At 42.9% G+C, this 18,414-nt stretch overlaps 1 long non-coding RNA gene across 1 annotated transcript; it reads right to left on the bottom strand.

The window, feature by feature from the left end:
• Positions 1 to 356: 356 nt before the first annotated feature.
• LOC111545919 lies at positions 357 to 17,105 on the bottom strand. The gene is made up of 4 exons (XR_002732591.1): positions 16,967 to 17,105; positions 11,281 to 11,346; positions 3,935 to 4,056; positions 357 to 917 (listed from the first exon to the last, which is right to left on the bottom strand). It is a non-coding gene; the product is annotated as an uncharacterized LOC111545919 (long non-coding RNA).
• Between the last annotated feature and the right edge of the window lie 1,309 nt (positions 17,106 to 18,414).

Genomic DNA, 18,414 nt, shown 5'->3' with positions numbered 1-18,414 from the left:
TCTGAACATCTGAAGGAACAAACTCTGGACACACCATCTTTAAGAACTGTAACACTCACCGCAAGGGTCTGTGACTTCCTTCTTGAAGTCAGCAAGACCAAGAACCCACCAATTCTGGACACATGGTAGGTTATTAGGTCATAAGAGGGATGACCTCATGAATGGAATTAGTGCCCTCATGAAAGAGGCCCCAGAGGGCTGCCTCTCCCCTTCCACCACGTGAGGACACAGAGAGGTGCTGCTCACCAACCAGAAGGCAGGCCCTCCGTAGACACCACACCACATCTTCCGGTGTTTTTATCAAAGACTTTCCAGCCTCCAGAACCATGAGGAAACACATCGTTTTGTTTATTTACTTATTTATTTATTGGAGACTGAGTTTCACTCTTGTTGCCCAGGCTGGAGTGCAATGGCATGATCTTGGCTCACCGCAACTGCTGCCTTCCGGGTTCAAGCGATTCTCCTGCCTCAGCCTCACCAGTAGCTGGGATTACAGGCATGCACCACCATGCCTGGCTAATTTTTGTATTTTTAGTAGAGATTGGTTTCACTATGTTGGCCAGGCTGGTCTCGAACTACTGACCTCGAGGCCCGGCACAGTGGCTCACGCCTCTAATCCCAGCACTTTGTGGGGCTGAGGTGGGCAGATCACCCAGTCAGTGTTATAGCAGCCCAAACAGACTGAGACACTCCTGCAAAAGCATGCCAAGAGCAAAGGGCCTTTTCTTTTAGGGTCAGGATCAGGGATGGTTTTTAGCAACCATTTTGCCTTGGACCTTTCCTGTCCAACTTCTCATGTTCTCTTGATTTGATACTCAGGTGTATGGCCAGCAGACTCCTACAGGGCCACTAACAGCTCCTCTGCAAAGTGCTCTGGTAGCACAAAGGTGTCAGTCCTTCCTCTCAGCCACCATTGCCTATGGAGAGAGGGACAGAAGTAACAAGTGAGAAGACCCCTCATATCTTCTCTCACTTTACCTCGTGATGATGATATTCAAAATCTGTGGGCTCCTTTAGTCTGAGCATCACTAGTGTATTATGGTATGTTATAATACAGCATAATACAGTGTAGTGTAGTATAGTATATGATATTCGCCAATCTATTTTTCATTTGTTTAGGTTTCTGGAGGAATCCAGCTTCTGTTACTCTCTTGTCCCATGAGTTGGATACCACTATTTTATGTGTAATTCTGTTATTTATTTATTTATTTACTTATTTATTTTGAGATGGTGTCTTGCTCTGTTGCTCAGGCTAGGGTGCAGTGGTACGATCTCAGCTCACTGCAACCTCTGCCTCCCAGGTTCAAGTGATTCTCCTGCCTCAGCCTCCCAAGTAGCTGAGACTACACGCGTCTGCCACCACGCCTGGCTAATTTTTGTATTTTTAGGAAAGACAGGGTTTCACTTTGTTGGCCAGGCTGGTCTTGACTCTTGACCTTGTGATCCGCCTGCCTCAGCCTCCCAGATTGCTGGGATTACAGGTGTGAGCCACCGTGCCTAGCCTTGTGATTCGATTTTTCTAGCTAATGATAATCACTTTCTGAAAATAAGTGCTTTTACTTTTATCTTAATATTTTGAAAAAATATCTTTACCAGAACTTTTCCTTCATCAGTGAATAGCGTTCATTGGACAGTTCTTCCTGGTCAAGGAAAAGGGAAAAAGAAACTTCTGGGTTACTTTGGCCTTACAATTCTAACTGCACATCCATGGACACATCACCAAATGCTATTTGTTGTGTCACATATTTGACAGATGAGTTGAAATGCTTTTCTGTAATTCAGCAAACATTTAACATGGGAACAGTGTGCTAGGCTTTTGTGAAATATATAGATGCATGAGAAAGTCTTGGCCATCCGTGGATGATAAGACACATACACAGATAATTTCAGAAGAACTATTTCAGGCATCCCTTCTGAGTCACCACTGGCAATAGATTGGGCCTTAGACCAAGAAAAACGAAACCCAAGATTAAAAAAAAAAAGTCCTTTCAATTTACTGGGCAACCAACCAAAACTATAGACTTTTCAGGTTTTAGATAACATTACAAAGAATCTTTCTTGATTATACATTTGCTCTTGTAGCAACATAAAACGTTTTCTGTGTTTATAGTTAAAGTGCTGGTTGTGACTGTTTTACCGTTGGGGATAGATGTGGATTTTTACTTGTGTTTAATTGTGGAGAGTGAATACGTAACTCCTCTCCTCCCCAGTTCCTGCCTACCTTTGGGGGGGTGGCGAGGGGGAATCAGGAAGGAACTAAAACACAAGGCTTTTCCTCCCATTTTACATTCAAACTTGTCTCACAGGAAATGAACAAAATAGTGTTTCTCAAATGTAACATTGTACTTCTCTGTGCTGTGGTACAAAAAGAGCTTTACAGGAATTTTTTTTTAAGGACAAATGTGGACTTGGATTTTCTTTTCTTCTCTTTCTTTTTTTTTTTTTTTTTTTTTTGAGATAGACTCTCACTCTGTCCCCGAGGCTGGAGTGCAGTGGAGCGATGTCGGCTCACTGCAACCTCCGACTCCAGAGTTCATGCAATTCTCCTGTCTCAGCCTTCTAAGTAGCTGGGATTACAAGCGCCTGCCACCACACCTGGCTAATTTTTGTATTTTTAGTAGAGACAGGGTTTCGCCATATTGGCCAGTCTGGTCTTGAACTCCTGACCTCACGTGATCCACCCATCTTGGCCTCCCAAAGTGTTGGGATTACAGGTGTGAGCCACCGCGCCTGGCCAAGAACTTGGATTTTCATTTCCTAAAGAATAAATGCCAAGCTCCTTTACATTCAAGATCTGCAAAATCTCATCCCAAATCATTTCCAGCTTTATCTACATATCCACCCTTACTCCATGTACCCAGCAATATCCTGTGAAGCATGTGGAATATTTTTATTTCCATATCTGGATTCCATCCCCCCCTTTAAAATGCCCTTCTATCTTTTCTTTCCTCACAATCCTACTGCTAAAATCCTCATCTTTCAAGGCACATCTTCAAAGAGGAAGCATCCATAAAGCATCCCACTCACCATTCTCCAAACTAGTATTTCCCCTTTCCTGAATTTTAATAATTTTCTATAATTAAGAGTTATTGTGGTCGGAGCAGTGGCTCATGCCTGTAATCCAGCACTTTGGGAGGCTGAGGTGGGCACATCACGTGAGGTCAGGAGTTCGAGACCATCCTGGCCGACATGGTGAAACATCATCTCTACTAAAAATAAAAGAATTAGCTGGACATGGTGATGCATGCCTGTAGTTCCAGCTACTCGGGAGGCTGAGGCAGGAGAATCGCTTGACCCTGGGAGGCAGAGGTTGCAGTGACCTGAGATTGGCCACTGTTCTCCAGCCTGGGTGACAGAGTGAGACTCCATCTCAAAAAAAAAAAAAAAAAGAAAAGAAAAAAGAAAAAAAAAGTTATTGCTTTTGTAATCAGAAATAAAAATTAAATGGTTTGCCTTTGCTTTATTGGTAAATTAAAACAAAGAAATAAAAACTAAAAAGTATGAAATAGCTTGCCAAATAAAACATGAACATAACATTTTTTTTTTCTTTCTTTTTTTTTAAGGCCGATTCGATCTTTGCTTACTGCAACCTCCTCCTCCCAGGGTCAAGTGATTCTTCTGCCTCAGCCTCCCTAGTAGCTGGGGTTACAGGCACGTGCCACCAGCCTAAACTTTTGCACCTTGAATATAAGCAGAAGGACACAACTGATAACTGCCTAAGACGTGCGTCAGCCTCATTCTCTGATCAATCTCTCCCCTTCTCCCACCTTCAGCCCCCACCCTCATTCCAAACACGTAGCAATAAAAAGTTTACAAGAAGGGGAAATAAAAATGATATAGTTGGTTCAGAATGCAAAAACATACATACCTCCGTGGCACAGAAACAAACAAAAATTACACAGTGAAGAGAGCTGAATTGCAGCTGTATACCTACTTGTCTTCTGTTCATAAACCCAGGGCTTTGGCTCCCACAGGGTAGTGAAGAGTAGCAGTAGACATCAGGCAGAGAGCTTTGAGGATGGGGACTAGCGATAGGGCTCCCTCTTGTGATGGAGCCTGAAAAAAAGTTGGATACCCCATAGCTTAAAGCTACGGAAGCAGAAGTCGGGAAAGAGGAATTCAGGGACAGAGCCTAATGTAGTGAAGGAATCAAAAGAAAAAATACAACATTTTAGTGGAAGATTTTTTAAATGACAAATTAATGCATGTCATAGTCCTATCAATTTTTCTCAAATTGACATGTGAGTTTAATTTTTTGGTATTCCTGCCTTATTTTGATAGTGTAAATATGTGATAATTGTGGTATTGTAAATATTGTGATATTTACAATATCAAAGTAAGGCAGGAATACCAAGAAAAAATGCCGTGTTTCTGCTTCTGAACTGAGGTCCCAGGCTGCTATGTGGAGGTAAAAGCAATACTGTCAGGTAGGAAAAAGAACATGGAGGGAACAGGAAAGAGAAAATAGATAAAAGACTACCGCTCTTTCCGCTCAGAATAGCCTCCTGCAAAGTAAAATTCAGAACCACATTAAAATATTTTACATAAGAAAGAGTATGAATTCCACCTCCCCAGTTAAGAGTATGAATTCACTCTAGATAAAATTAGGCCTGGCATGGTGGCTCTTCCCTGTAATCTCAGCATTTTGAGAGGTCAAGGGTTTGAGACCAGCCTGGGCAACACAGTGTGGCCTTAACCTTAACCTAAAAATAAAAAAATTAGCCATGTGTAGTGGCTCACTTCTGCAGTTCCAGCTACTCAGGCGGCTGAGGTGGGAGGATGGCTTGAGCCCGGGAGATTGAAGCGGCAGTGAGCCATGATGGTGCCACTGCACTCCAGCCTGGGCTGCAAAGCAAGACTGTCTCAATAGTAATAATTATGATAATAATAATAATAATTTTGTGGAACTGCTTGATAAGGAATTGAAAATAAATGTGCTTATGATACTTAAAGAGATAAAGATATTTCCTCCATTAAAAAAGAACAAGAAAGTAGGAAGCAAAAAAAAAACTATTATGGAAGAAGAAAGAGGTAGATCTGAAAAAGAAACAAGTAGAAATTTAAAAATAGACATTAAAATTTAAAAATCAATTGAAAAAAATGAACTCTAGGCTGAATACCTTTGAAAAGGGGATTACTGGAATTGGAGTGGAAGAATTCACGCAATCATGACCAAAGACGAGAATAACATGAGAGAACCATGGAGGAGTATTGAGGTTAGATTGCAAGGATTCCAGAAGAAAATGAAGGGAAAGTTGAATTTTTACTAAAGTGTGTTACATACCAAAAGGATAAAGAAGTCAAATCATGGCCGGGCGCGGTGGCTCAAGCCTGTAATCCCAACACTTTGGGAGACCGAGACGGGAGCATCAGGAGGTCAGCAGATCGAGACCATCCTGGCTAACACAGTGAAACCCCGTCTCTACTAAAAAATACAAAAAACTAGCCGGGCGAGGTGGCGGGCGCCTGTCCCAGCTACTCGGGAGGCTGAGGCAGGAGAATGGTGTAAACCCGGGAGGTGGAGATTGCAGTGAGCTGAGATCCGACCACTGCACTCCAGACCCGGCGACAGAGCAAGACTCCGTCTCAAAAAAAAAAAAAAAAAAAAGAAGTAAAATCATTAACAATTTTAAAACATCAAGAACAACAAGAAAATCTTAAGGGCTATCAGAGATAAAAGACAGATTGGGGGAAAGGAATGACAATTAGGCAACTGTCTTCTCAACTGAGAGATTAAATGCCACAAAACCAGTGAAGTAGTATCTTCAAGGTGCTGAGGGAAAACAGTATCTACACTGCTAAACTACTGCAATGTGGGTGCAAAATAAAACAAGCTTTCATTCTTTTCCACAAAAATATATTTAATAAGATTGTTATGTAAAATTAAACAATATTTTTGACATTTTGTCAATAATTCAAACTCTTACCAATAATTCAAACTCATTGATACCTAACTGGGAGTGCTTTGAATTTTGGAAGATTCCCTAAACTAAAATATTCATGGCTGGGCGTGGTGGCTCACGCCTGTAATCCCAGCACTTTGGAAGGCTGAGGTGGGCAGATCACAAGGTCAGGAGTTAAAGACCAGTGCCCTCATGAAAGAGTTGGTGAAACCCCAATTCTACTAAAAATACAAAAATTAGCCGGGTGTGGTGGTGGGCGCCTGCAGTCCCACCTACTGGGGAGGCTGAGGCAGGAGAATCACTTGAACTGGGGAGGTGGAGGTTGCAGTGAGCTGAGATCATGCCACTGCCCTCCAGCCTGGGTGACAGAGTGAGACCCCGTCTCAAAAAAAATATATATATATATATATATAATATATATATATAAATATGTGTGTGTATACATATATTTACATATTTACAACATATGTAAATATAACTGAAGGACTACTTCAAATGTTGAAATTCATAGAATTCTAAAGATTTATAGCCTAGAAGTATCATAAACTTGTCTGCAGTCAAACATACTGTGCTAATTACGAAAAAATGTCTTAACAACTATTAAACCCAAAGGAGAAAAAAATTGAGGGGAAATATATGGTTTTAAAGTCTTGTGACAAATGGAAGGTTAGTAATTGCGGTTTTTCCCATTAAAAGTAATGGCAAAAACCACAATTACTTTTACACCAACCTAATAAAAAGTAATAATACAGGCCGGGTGCAGTGGCTCACGCCTGTAATCTTTGGGAGGCCGAGGGGGGCGGATCGCGAGGTCAGGAGATCAAGAGTATCCTGGCTAACAGGGTGAAACCCTGTCTCCACTAAAAAAAAAAAAATACAAAAAAAAATTAGTTGGTCATGGTGGCGGGCGCCTGTAGTCCCAGCTACTCGGGAGGCTGAGGCAGGAGAATGGCGTAAACCCGGGAGGCAGAGCTTGCAGTGAGCCGAGATCGCTCCCCTGCACTCCAGCCTGGGCGACAAAGCGAGATTCTGTCTCAAAAAAAAAAAAAAAAGTAATAATATAAAATCGATTTAATGACCAGAATTTCTTATGGAATCCCTGATTGTCACTTTTGGCAGCTTAACCCCATTTGTCAGAAGGTAGTGTGCTATACTGTCAGAAATTCTCCACTGTCTCATCAGAGCCATGCCAAATGCAGTGAGAACCCTGGCTGAAAGTTAGGAAGTTGATGTTAGCAACTTCTCCATAGAGGCTGTATCCTCATGCTTATATGTATCCCTGAAAGATTTAAAGGCCTGTCACCCTTTCATATCAAAAAATACCTTCTCAACATGCTTTAAAAGGGTTCCTTACTTTGGCGGGGGGGACAACCACATACATCCTATACAGAAATTTATCACAATAAGGTTCCAAATCCTATTTTGTATTTTAAACTACACTATGGTAATATTTAAACCATTCCATTCCAGACAATATTCCACACTAGAACAGTAAATATCTTAAAAAACAAAAAAACTGGTCAGGCACGGTGACTCATGCCTGTAATCCCAGCACTTCGGGAGGCAGAGGCGGGCGGATCACAAGGTCCGGAGTTGGAGACCAGCCTGGCTAACATGGTGAAACCCCGCCTCTACTAAAAATACAAAAATTAGCCGGGCATGGTGGCATGCACCTGTAATCCCAGCTACTCGGGAGGCTGAGGCAGGAGAATCGCTTGAACCTGGGAGGCGGAGGTTGCAGTGAACCGAGATTGAGACACTGCACTCCAGCCTGGGTGACGGTGAGACTCCATCTCGAGAAAAAGAAAAAAGCAAACAAACAAACAAAAAACTGCATATAGTCTCTCTCTCTCTCTCTCTTTCTCTCTGCAGGCGGTGGCTGATGCTCACCGAGGATGGCAGCACTGGTGTGAACAAAGAGGCTGCTTAAAGTCAGTGCCCATTCTGATACGTCAGTGCCCTATTCTGGCTGGTGAGTGCCCATGCTATCCTAGGGGTAAATACCTTTAATATAGCTCCCGAACACTTCCCTACTTGCTAGTAAATACCGTTACCCCAAAGCCCAAGTATCCGCCAGTTATCTCTCCTAGAACACCCTCTCACCTCCCCTATCTCTCCACCGCTCCCCCCACCACAATCCTTCTATCCTCCTTCAACAGCCCCTCCCCTCCACCCCACCTGCAGGAAGAGAGCATGCTGATTAGTCAGCTCAGTTTGATTCCAGGGCCCTGGTTGTTACATATTTTGAATAATACCTTGTATTGTAGCAGGTCTTCTTGAAAGTGGCAAGAGGAAAAGTGACTCAGATACATTTGTACACAGAAAACAGATTTTAGCACACAAATTGATAAATTATGTCAGAAAATTTAACAATTGTGAAAAAAATTATGGGGTGAGGGTGCTTAAAAGAATGTTAAATTAAACCTCCAGAGAACACTATTATGATGGAGTGGGGGATAAAGTTATGCAACAAATTATTCAAGCATACTTTAAATGTCACGATGTGTTTAAGAAAAGATAAAAACAGTAAAAAGCTTTCGATTTTGTTAGAAAAAAGTGTTTTGTGGCCGGGCATGGTGGCTCACGCCTGTAATCCCAGCATTTTGGAAGGCCACGGCAGGTGGATCACCTGAGATCAGGAGTTCGAGACCAGCCTGGTCAACATGGTGAAACCCCGTCTCTGCTAAAATATAAAAATTAGCCAGGGGTGGTGGTGTGCCCCTGTAATCCCAGCTACTCCAGAGGTTGAGGTATGATAATTACTTGAACCCAGGAGGCTGCGGTTACAGTGGGCCGAGATCATGCCACTGCACTCCAGCCTGGGTGACAGAGTGAGACCCTGCTCCAAAAAAAAAAAAGAAAAAAGAAAAAAGCATTTTATTAAATAATATACATGTAAAAAAATTTAAAGTCCATTATAAAAGAATCGAATTGTATAGCCCCCAATAAGAAAAAGAAAGAAAATATAGGAAAATGTATCAAACCAATTGGTTAGTCCAGGCAAACAAGATAGGCTGTGTTAAGGCAATGATGGAGAAGAAAAAAGGAAAGCAAAAGATAATAAACAGAAAGCTTCTACTGAAAGAGCTTTTAAAAATACCCCTGCTCTTTGGAACACTTGTGCAGTTCGTGGGAATGTAAAATGATGCAGCTGCTATGGAAAACAGAATGGAGGTTCCTCAAAAAATTAAAAATATACTTACCATATGATCCAGCAATTCCACTTCTAGCTACATATCCAAAATAATTGAAAGCAGAATTTCAAAGCGATATAGTATTTGCACACCAGTGTTGACCATGGCGTTATTCACAATAGCTAAGATGTGGAAACAACCTAAATGCCCATTGATTGATGAACGGATAAAGAAAATGTGTTATGTACATACCATGAAATATTATTCAGCCTTAAAAAGGAAAGAAATGCCAACACATGCTACAACATAGATGAGCCTTGAGGACATTATGCTACGTGACATAAGCCACAAAAGACAAATACAGTATGATTCCACTTATATGAGGCATCTAAAGTAGTCAAACTCATAGAAACAAAAAGTAGAATGGTGGTCACTAGGAGCTGATGAGAAGACGAAGTGGGGAGTTGTTTAAAGGGTGTAGATGGCCAGGCGCAGTGGCTCACGCCTGTAATCCCAGCACTTTGGGAGGCCAAGGTGGGCGGATCACAAGGTCAGGTGTTTGAGACCAGCCTGGCCAATATGGTGAAACCCCATCTCTACTAAAAATACAAAAATTAGCTGGGCATGGTGGCAGGCGCCTTAGTCCCAGCTACTTGGGAGGCTGAGGCAGGAGAATCGCTTGAACCTGGGAGGCGGAGGTTGCAGTGAACTGAGCTCACACCACTGCACTCCAGCCTGGGCAACAGAGCAAGACTCCGTCTCAAAAAAAAAAAAAAAAAGGCGTAGAGATTCAGCTTTGCAAGATGAAAAAGTTCTGGAAATCTGTTGCATCACAATGTAAATTTACTTAACACTACTAAACTGTACACTTAAAAATGATTAAGATGGCAAATTTTACATTGTGGGTTTGTTGTTGTTGTTTGTTTTACCACAATTAAAAAAGATACCCATTCTTAGGATCTAAGTAATTTTTTTCTTTCTTTTTTTTTTTTTTTTTTTTTTTTTTTTTGTTTTTTGAGCTGCAGTCTTGCTCTGTCACCTAGGCTGGAGTGCAGGGGCATGATCTCAGCTCACTGCACTCCTGGGTTCAAGTGATTCTTCTGCCTCAGCCTCCCAAGTAGCTGGGACTACAGGCATGTGCCACCAGGCCCGGCTAATTTTTGTATTTTCAGTAGAGATGGGTTTCACCATGTTGGACAGGCTGGTCTGGAACGCCTGACCTTATGATCTGCCCACCTTGGCCTCCTGAAGTGCTGGGATTACAGGCATGAGCCACCGTGCCCGGCTGATCCAAGCAATTTCAATTTAATGTCTCTATGGGAACAGGGAGCAAATTCCCTTTGCTCTCTGCCTGGGTATTCCTGAACCTTTTTTAAAGCTTCCCAGATAACTTTTTATATACAGCCAAGGTGAAAGTAATTGAAGTCTGCATTTCCTTTAAGAAACTTACCTATGGCCGGGCCCGTGGCTCACGCCTGTAATCCTAACACTTTGGGAGGCCAAGGCGGGAGGATCACCTGAGGTCGGGAGTTTGAGACCAGCCTGACCAATGTGGAGAAACTCCATATCTACTAAAAATACAAATTAGCTGGGCATGGTGGCGCATGCCTATAGTCCAGCTACTCGGGAGGCTGAAGCAGGAGATTTGCTTGAACTTGGGAGGCAGAGGTTGCAGTGAGCCAGAGGTTGCAGTAAACTGAGATTGCGCCATTGCCCTCCAGCCTGGGGAGAGAGAGAGACTCCGTCTCAAAAAAAAAGAAAAAAAGAAAAATAATAATAAAAAAAGAAGCTTATCTAAAACAAAATCATGAATTTGAAACAAAATTTGAAAAGAAGAGTGGGAGAGAGAGTTTGGAAAGATAAATATAAAGCAAATAGAGGGCCGGGTACGGTCGCTCACTCCTGTAATCCCAGCACTTTGGGAGGCCGTGGCAGGCGGATTACCTGAGGTCAAGAATTCGAGACCAACCTGGCCAACATGGTGAAAACTCTTCTCTACTAAGAATACAAAAATTAGCCAGGTGTGATGGTGCACATCTGTAATCTCAGCTACTCAGGAGGCTGAGGCAGAAGAATCACTTGAACCTGGGAGGCGGAGGTTGCAGTGGGCCAAGATAGTGCCATTGCACTCCAGTCTGGGCAACAGAGTGAGATTCCATCTCAAAAAAAATAAAAACTAAAAAAATAAATCATACAGCAGGTGGAGGCCCAGGCTTTGAGGGAAGCTCAGCTTCTTCACTCACTGTATGTGGCAGCTGGGGTCTCACTTCTCAACTTGCAATGGACAGAGCGCAGTGGAGCTTCTTAACCTGGATGGGAGAAGGGAGATGGATTTGCAGATGCATTCATGTGGAGACAGTTATCTTTAAACTTATATTGTGCCATTATAAATGAGAACAACTACAGCCTTCCCTGGGATAGAATGGGGAAGTTCAATAATTTCAATAATTTAAAACAAAGCAGTAAGTCAAAGTCAAAGATTCCTAAAAGGATTTTAATTACTGCAAGAGTATAGAGTCCCTTCAAACAGACTCCCTTTCTAAAAACACAGCAATCCTAGCTCTGGGGAATAAATGTAATACTGATTGAAACCATAACGATGAGTAAGAATGGAAAAAAGAGCTATGTAATTTAAAGCAGCATTTTCTTTCAAAAGTATCTACTTTTTTTAAAAGAAAGAAAAATTATTTCAAAATATGTTGTCCTATCCTCATTCTACAGACGCATTCATAGACATTTCTCTCAAGGTTCTCCCTGAAGAGAGACAGCATCTCCTAGACAAGAAGAAATTATATTTTGCAAGGTTTTGAATGAGAACATGCCTTCAAATCAAACGTGTGTGTTGTCTTAATGGTTAAAATAGGCTCTTGTTTTACAAAGGCAGATTTGATCCTTCTATCAAATACAGCATGTTTTGATGATTAAAATGTTTGTATACATAGCAATAATTGGAAAGAATACTTTCATTTGTTGAATTCATTTTTCCTCTATCTCTTCTTTCCTGTCTTCCTTGAGTTGCCCATAAGGGCCAGGCAGGTGGTACAAAATAGAGGAAAGTGTTAAGATGCAAGAGTAGGGATGCTGGGGTGGTGATGAACTGGAGAGTGCAGACTCCATCTACAACGAGAAGCCACTGGTCAGCAAGAGCCAGTGGGTGCCTTGCAGGAATGCTGGCCCAGTGCTAAGAGATTATCCTGTCACTCAAATAAGCCAGAATTCTTCATATGCATATGAAATCTCTCAGGTTCCACATGGTTGCAATCCATTTAAACATTTGTTTAAACCAGGCAAGCCAACAGTGAGTGACCAGATTGCAGTCTTTGACTTAACCTGTTTAAGCTCAACTTTTTCATCTAGATCAAGGGGCTACTATACAGATGAATACTTTTTAAAAAATAATAAAAGTTGAACTCATCGAGTCTTTATTTTGTGCTAGACAGAGTTTGAAACACTTTAGCCGGGCGCGGTGGCTCAAGCCTGTAATCCCAGCACTTTGGGAGGCCGAGACGGGCGGATCACGAGGTCAGGAGATCGAGACCATCCTGGCTAACACGGTGAAACCCCGTCTCTACTAAAAATACAAAAAATTAGCCGGGCGAGGTGGCCGGCGCCTGTGGTCCCAGCTACTCGGGAGGCTGAGGCAGGAGAATGGCGTGAACCCGGGAGGCGGAGGTTGCAGTGAGCTGAGATCCAGCCACTGCACTCCAGCCTGGGCGACAGAGCAAGACTCCGTCTCAAAAAAAAAAAAAAAAAAAAGAAACACTTTATAAATATTAATTCATGGCTGGGCGCTGTGGCTCATGCCTGTAATCTCAGCACTTTGGGAGGCTGAAGAGATCCAGACCATCTTAGCTAACATGGTGAAACCCCGTCTCTACTAAAAATACAAAAAGTTAGCCAGGCGTGGTGGTGGGTGCCCATAGTCCCAGCTACTCGGGAGGCTGAGGCAGAAGAATGGTGTGAACCCGGGAGGCGGAGCTTGCAGTGAGCGTCTCTCTGCCTGGATATTTCTGGATCTTTTTTAAAACTTTCCAGATAATTTTTTTTTTTTTTGAGACGGAGTCTCGCTCTGTCGCCCAGGCTGGAGTGCAGTGGCGCAATCTGCGCTCACTGCAAGCTCTGCCTCCCGGGTTTACGCCATTCTCCCGCCTCAGCCTCCCGAGTAGCTGGGACTACAGGCGCCCGCCATCTCGCCCGGCTAATTTTTGTATTTTTTAGTAGAGACGGGGTTTCACCGTGTAGGCCAGGATGGTCTCGATCTCCTGACCTCGTGATCCACCAGTCTCGGCCTCCCAAAGTGCTGGGATTACAGGCTTGAGCCACCGCGCCTGGCCCCAGATAATTTTTTATATACACACAGACACACATATATACAGGCTGGGCTCAGTGGCTCAGGTCTGTAATCCTAGCACTCTGGGAGGCCAAGTTGGGCGGATTGCTTGAACTCAGAAGTTTGAGACCAGCCTGGGCAACATGGTGAGCCATCGTCTCTATAAAAAATACACATACACACACACAAATTAGCTGGTCATGGTGGTACGTCCCAGCTACTCGGGAGGCTGGGCAACAGAGTGAGACCCTGTTTCAGAGAAAAAAAAAAAAAAATCTAGTTTTGCCCAAAGTGAGAATCTTCACAGCAAGCAACACCCTTCCCCTCCCCCCCTTCACACCCAAAACTTATCCCCTATGTCCCTCATTTTATTGAAATAAATATTTCTTGGCAGCAGTGCTAGGCAGGCCCAGGCTAGACTCTGTGTGGGGAATCAAGGACGAACCAGACATGGAATTGCCCTGCAGTAGTTCACCGTTGTCAAGAGAAAAAGACAAGAAATTACAGTAATAACAGAGAGAAAGGGGAAAGTGTCATAAGGAACACAGCTAAAGTGTTCGGAAATTTAAAGGAGAGAGATCACTTCCAGCTGCACCCTTAATCACATACTGCCTCACATCTCTTGTATTATTGTCTTGTCTGGTTATTAATTCCTGTGTTATTAAACAACAGCAAGCCAGTCACACTGAATAATTCATGGTGTTGCTTCTTCCTCCGCATCCAGATCATCAGTTCCTCCAAGTCAGGATTGGAGACTCTGATAGGCACATTTCAGGGACTAATATCTATAGCCCCCTTTTTTTTTTTTTAATTTTGAGGTGGAGTCTTGGTCTGTTACCCAGGCTAGTGACAGAGCTGGTCTCAAACTCCTAAGGCTAGAATGGTCTCAAACCCCCAGGCTAGAATGCAGTGGTGTGATCTTGGCTCACTGTAACCTCCACCTCCTGAGTTCAAGCAATTCTCCTGCCTCAGCCTCCTGAGTAGCTGGGATTACAGGCACGCACCATCTTGCCCGGCTAATTTTTGTATTTTTAGTAAAGATAAGATTTCACCATATTGGCCAGGCTGGTCTTGAACTCCTGACCTCAAGTGATCCACCTGCCTCGGCCTCCCACAGTGCTGGGATTACAGGTGTGAGCCACGCGCCCAGGCTATCTATAGCCTAAAGAACACCTGCTTCAGCAGAAGAGACCACCAATAAAATGTTATGGGAATAAAGCCTGTAACAATGTAGTCCTTTATTAGCTTACTAATATTTCTTCAATGCATTCAACAAAACACAAAATTCAAAGTGATAAATAGAAGACTGCTTTTCAGCTGGGCACGGTGGCTCACGCCTGTAATCCTAGCACTTTGGGAGACCGCGGCGGGTGGATCACCTGAGGTCGGGAGTTCAAGACCAGCCTGACCAACATGGAGAAATGCTGTCTCTACTAAAAATACAAAATAAGCCGGGTGTGGTGGCGCATGCCTATAATTCCAGCTACTCGGGAGGCTGAGACAGGAGAATTGCTTGAACCTGGGAGGAAGAGGTTGCGGTGAGCCGAGATTGTGCCATTGCACTCCAGCCTGGGCAACAAGAGTGAAACTCCATCTCGGAAAAAAAGAAAAAAAAAAGAAGACTGCTTTTCCCTATAGTCACCTTTTTCTTCTTCTAGTGGGAGAAAATGTCTTCCCATTGCTGTTTCCTGGTTCCAGTGATGGACATCTCAGTTGGGTTTGTTCTCTCCTCTTGGCTACATAGAAATGTTAAATAAAGGTGACTAACTGTAATAGTAAATATACCTTGGGTGTTTAGACTGTTTTTATATGGTAATCTCAGACTCTTCTGAGAGCTCTTTTATGTGTGCACCACCAGAGTATTGCCTTTTGGCATTATTTCCAAGTCTTTCTGAAAAACATGCTATGTTTTCTTTTTTTGTTTCTGATTTTTAAATGACAGATGGTTAGGAAATGTCTTCTTTACTCTTATAATTATTTTCCCCAGTTTTTCTCCATTAAACAGCAATTACTCTCCTGCATAATCTTCCTAAGTAGTTATTTTCTAGCTCCTGAAGAGCATAATCACCATGAATGCATTCATCTTACGCACGTCATGGTTTTTCTCAGCGTGAAACTTCTACTGAATATAATTTGTACCACAGTAACTAACATAGACACTTAAACATGTTTGGTAGTTAACTTTTTATAAGTGGACCAAATTTTTAGATGAAACATTCATCTGTTTTACAAAGGGTCGTTTTCCTGGAATCTATCCAAAAGTATCTTCAAAGGGAAATTAGAAATATGATTACCATATTTTAAATATTTTCCAAGGGAGTAGTGGAGTGATAAAAATCTTTTTCCTCTGGCTTAAATTATCTCACATTTGTACCATGCTAAGCAGTTTACAAAACATGCAAATTATCTGCTTTGTGGAGAAGTAAAACCACTTGTAAATTTATTTCTTCATGCTAGCGATATAAAAAACACTTTAACTTACATTATGCCAAACAAACTTCATTTGTATTAATTAATTTATTTATTTATTTGAGAGGGAATTTTGCTTTGTTGCCCAGGCTGGAGTGCAGTGGCGTGATCTCGGCTCACTGCAACCTCCGCCTCCTGGGTTCAAGTGATTCTCCTCCCTCAGCCTCCCAAGTAACTGGGATTACAGGCACTTGCCACCACGCCTGGCTAAGTTTTGTATTTTTAATAGAGACGGAGTTTCACCATGCTGGCCAGGCTGGTCTCAAACTCCTAACCTCAGGTGATCTGCCCGCCTTGGGCTCCCAAAGTACTAGGATTACGGTTGTGAGTCACCAGGCTCGGGCCCCAAAAAACTTGAGATTTAACTGTTAAACATATAAATCAAACTATAACACAGTAGTGACAACAGAAACAAGCAGTTATATCTTCAGAATTATAACTTATCTAAAAGCTTGGAAGCAGTAAATGAAGTATCAAAAAACAAAAATAAGAGATTTGATAATTTGTGAATTGTAACATTAAAGGTGATTTTGACAGGCCACATTATTTTACCAGAAGCCACTCATGATGAATTTAGAAGAAATGTTATTCTTGGCATTTGGCGTTCAGCAATGTCTACATTTTACAAATAATCTCAAAAGCCAATGATACACAGAATTTTTTGCTTTTGTTGTTGAGTCAAAGTTTGAATTCTGTGTAAGGCATTGTATCCCTGAGAGAGCCCCTCACTAAAAAGTAGGCTGGGCACGGTGGCTCATGCCTGTAATCCCAGCACTTTGGGAAGCCGAGGCAGGTGGATCAACTGAGGTTAGGAGTTCAAGACAAGCCTGGCCAACATGGTTTAACCCCACCTCCACTAAAAATACAAAAATTAGCCAGACGTGGTGGTACATGTCTGTAATCCCAGGTACTTGGGAGGCTGAGGCAGGAGAATCACTTGAACCCGGGGGGTGGAGGTTGCAGTGAGCCAAGATCACGCCACTGCACTCCAGCCTAGGTGACAGAGCGAGACGCCGTCTCAAAAAAAAAAAGTATCCTATCTGAACCACGGTCTTAGTCTGTGCTGCTATAACAAAATGCCACAGATTGGGTAATTTATTTACTAAAAAACCCAGAAATCTGTATCTTACAGTTTTGAAGGCTGAGTAGTCCAAGATGAAGGCACCAGCAGATTTGTTGCCTGGTGAGGACCCAGTCTTTACTTTCATGAATGGTGCATCCTCAGGAGGGAGGAACAGTGTGACCTCACATGGCAGAGGGCAGAAGGGGAAAAGGGCTGAATGCAATTGATCAAGCTTTCTGGTAGGTCAGTCAAGCCTAATGCCACTCGCGAGGGCTCTACTCTCATGACTTAATCACCTCTGGAAAGCCCCATTTCTTAACACTGTGACATTGGTGATTCTGTTTCAAAACATGAGATTTGGAGGGAACACAGACCTTCAAACCACAGTAGACTTCTAGCACCTGAATTTCAGTGTGGTCTGGTCAATTACTGTGACAGACTCACCCTCCAGAAGTCACACGTTAGTGTGTTTGTACGAAGGAAAGCATATTATTTCTCAAATATGGAGACTAAAAAAGGTCTTACTTAGCCCAGGCACGGTGGCTCACACCTATAATCTCAGCACTTTGGGAGGTCAAGGCGGGCGGATCACAAGAGGCCAGAAGTTCGAGACTAGAGACATGGCAAAACCCAGTTTCTACTAAAAATATAAAAATTAGCCGGATGTAGTGGCAAGCACCTGTAATCCCAGCTACTCAGGAGGCTGAGGCAGGAGAATCGCTTGAACCCGGGTGGTGGAAGTTGCAGTGAGCCAAGATTGCCCCACTGCACTCCAGCCTGGGTGACAGAGTGAAACTCTGTCTCAAAAAAAAAAAAAAAAAAAAGGTCTCACCTAGAATGCATTTCTGGAGAATAGTATTATTGCTGAAAAATACTATAGAATGGAGATAAAAGAAAGATAAATGGGAAGTTAGTGGATTTCTGGAGATAGTCTCCAAATCAGAACTCTCTCTAATTGGTTCAGGAGAATTGCAACTTGGAATACAAATGGCAATATTCAAGAGAAATAGGAGAAAGAAAGAGGCAGAAGACCCTTTCCCAGAGTCATACAGAACAACAATGACAAACAAGCTAGTGACCATATGATCTCTCCAGGCAGTATCAGCAGCAAACGAAGCTAAGCAATACCCAGAGTTACTCAGCCAGGCAATAACCACGGCTACACACCTCGGGAATGGCGACAGCAGCTCCCGGCCACCCCTGCATTCCTGCGTGCTGTCGCTTCTCCTTCCTGCTTCTCCCTGAGCCTGACCCACCTCATCACCCGATGCTGGACTGCCTGGCCCTGCAGCTGGCCTCCCAGGCTCCAGTCTGTCCCATGGCCAAACTGTGAAGCACCTTCTTCTGAGGTTGCTCTGTAAAATACAGGTGTGTTTGTGTCCCTCCAAGCTTTAAACTACTTCAGGGAATGGCCCATTGCCTTCACCAGACTATTCCTACTTCATAATTGTGATTCACGCCCCTCAGGATCTGGTCTTAAGCCCCCTTTCATCACACCCTTCTCTCTGGTGAGAG

Source organism: Piliocolobus tephrosceles, chromosome 11, assembly GCF_002776525.5.
Source record: "Piliocolobus tephrosceles isolate RC106 chromosome 11, ASM277652v3, whole genome shotgun sequence".
Lineage (NCBI taxonomy): Eukaryota > Metazoa > Chordata > Mammalia > Primates > Cercopithecidae > Piliocolobus > Piliocolobus tephrosceles.
Note: the sequence above shows the minus strand (reverse complement) of the source record. Positions and strands in the feature narration are given on the sequence as shown.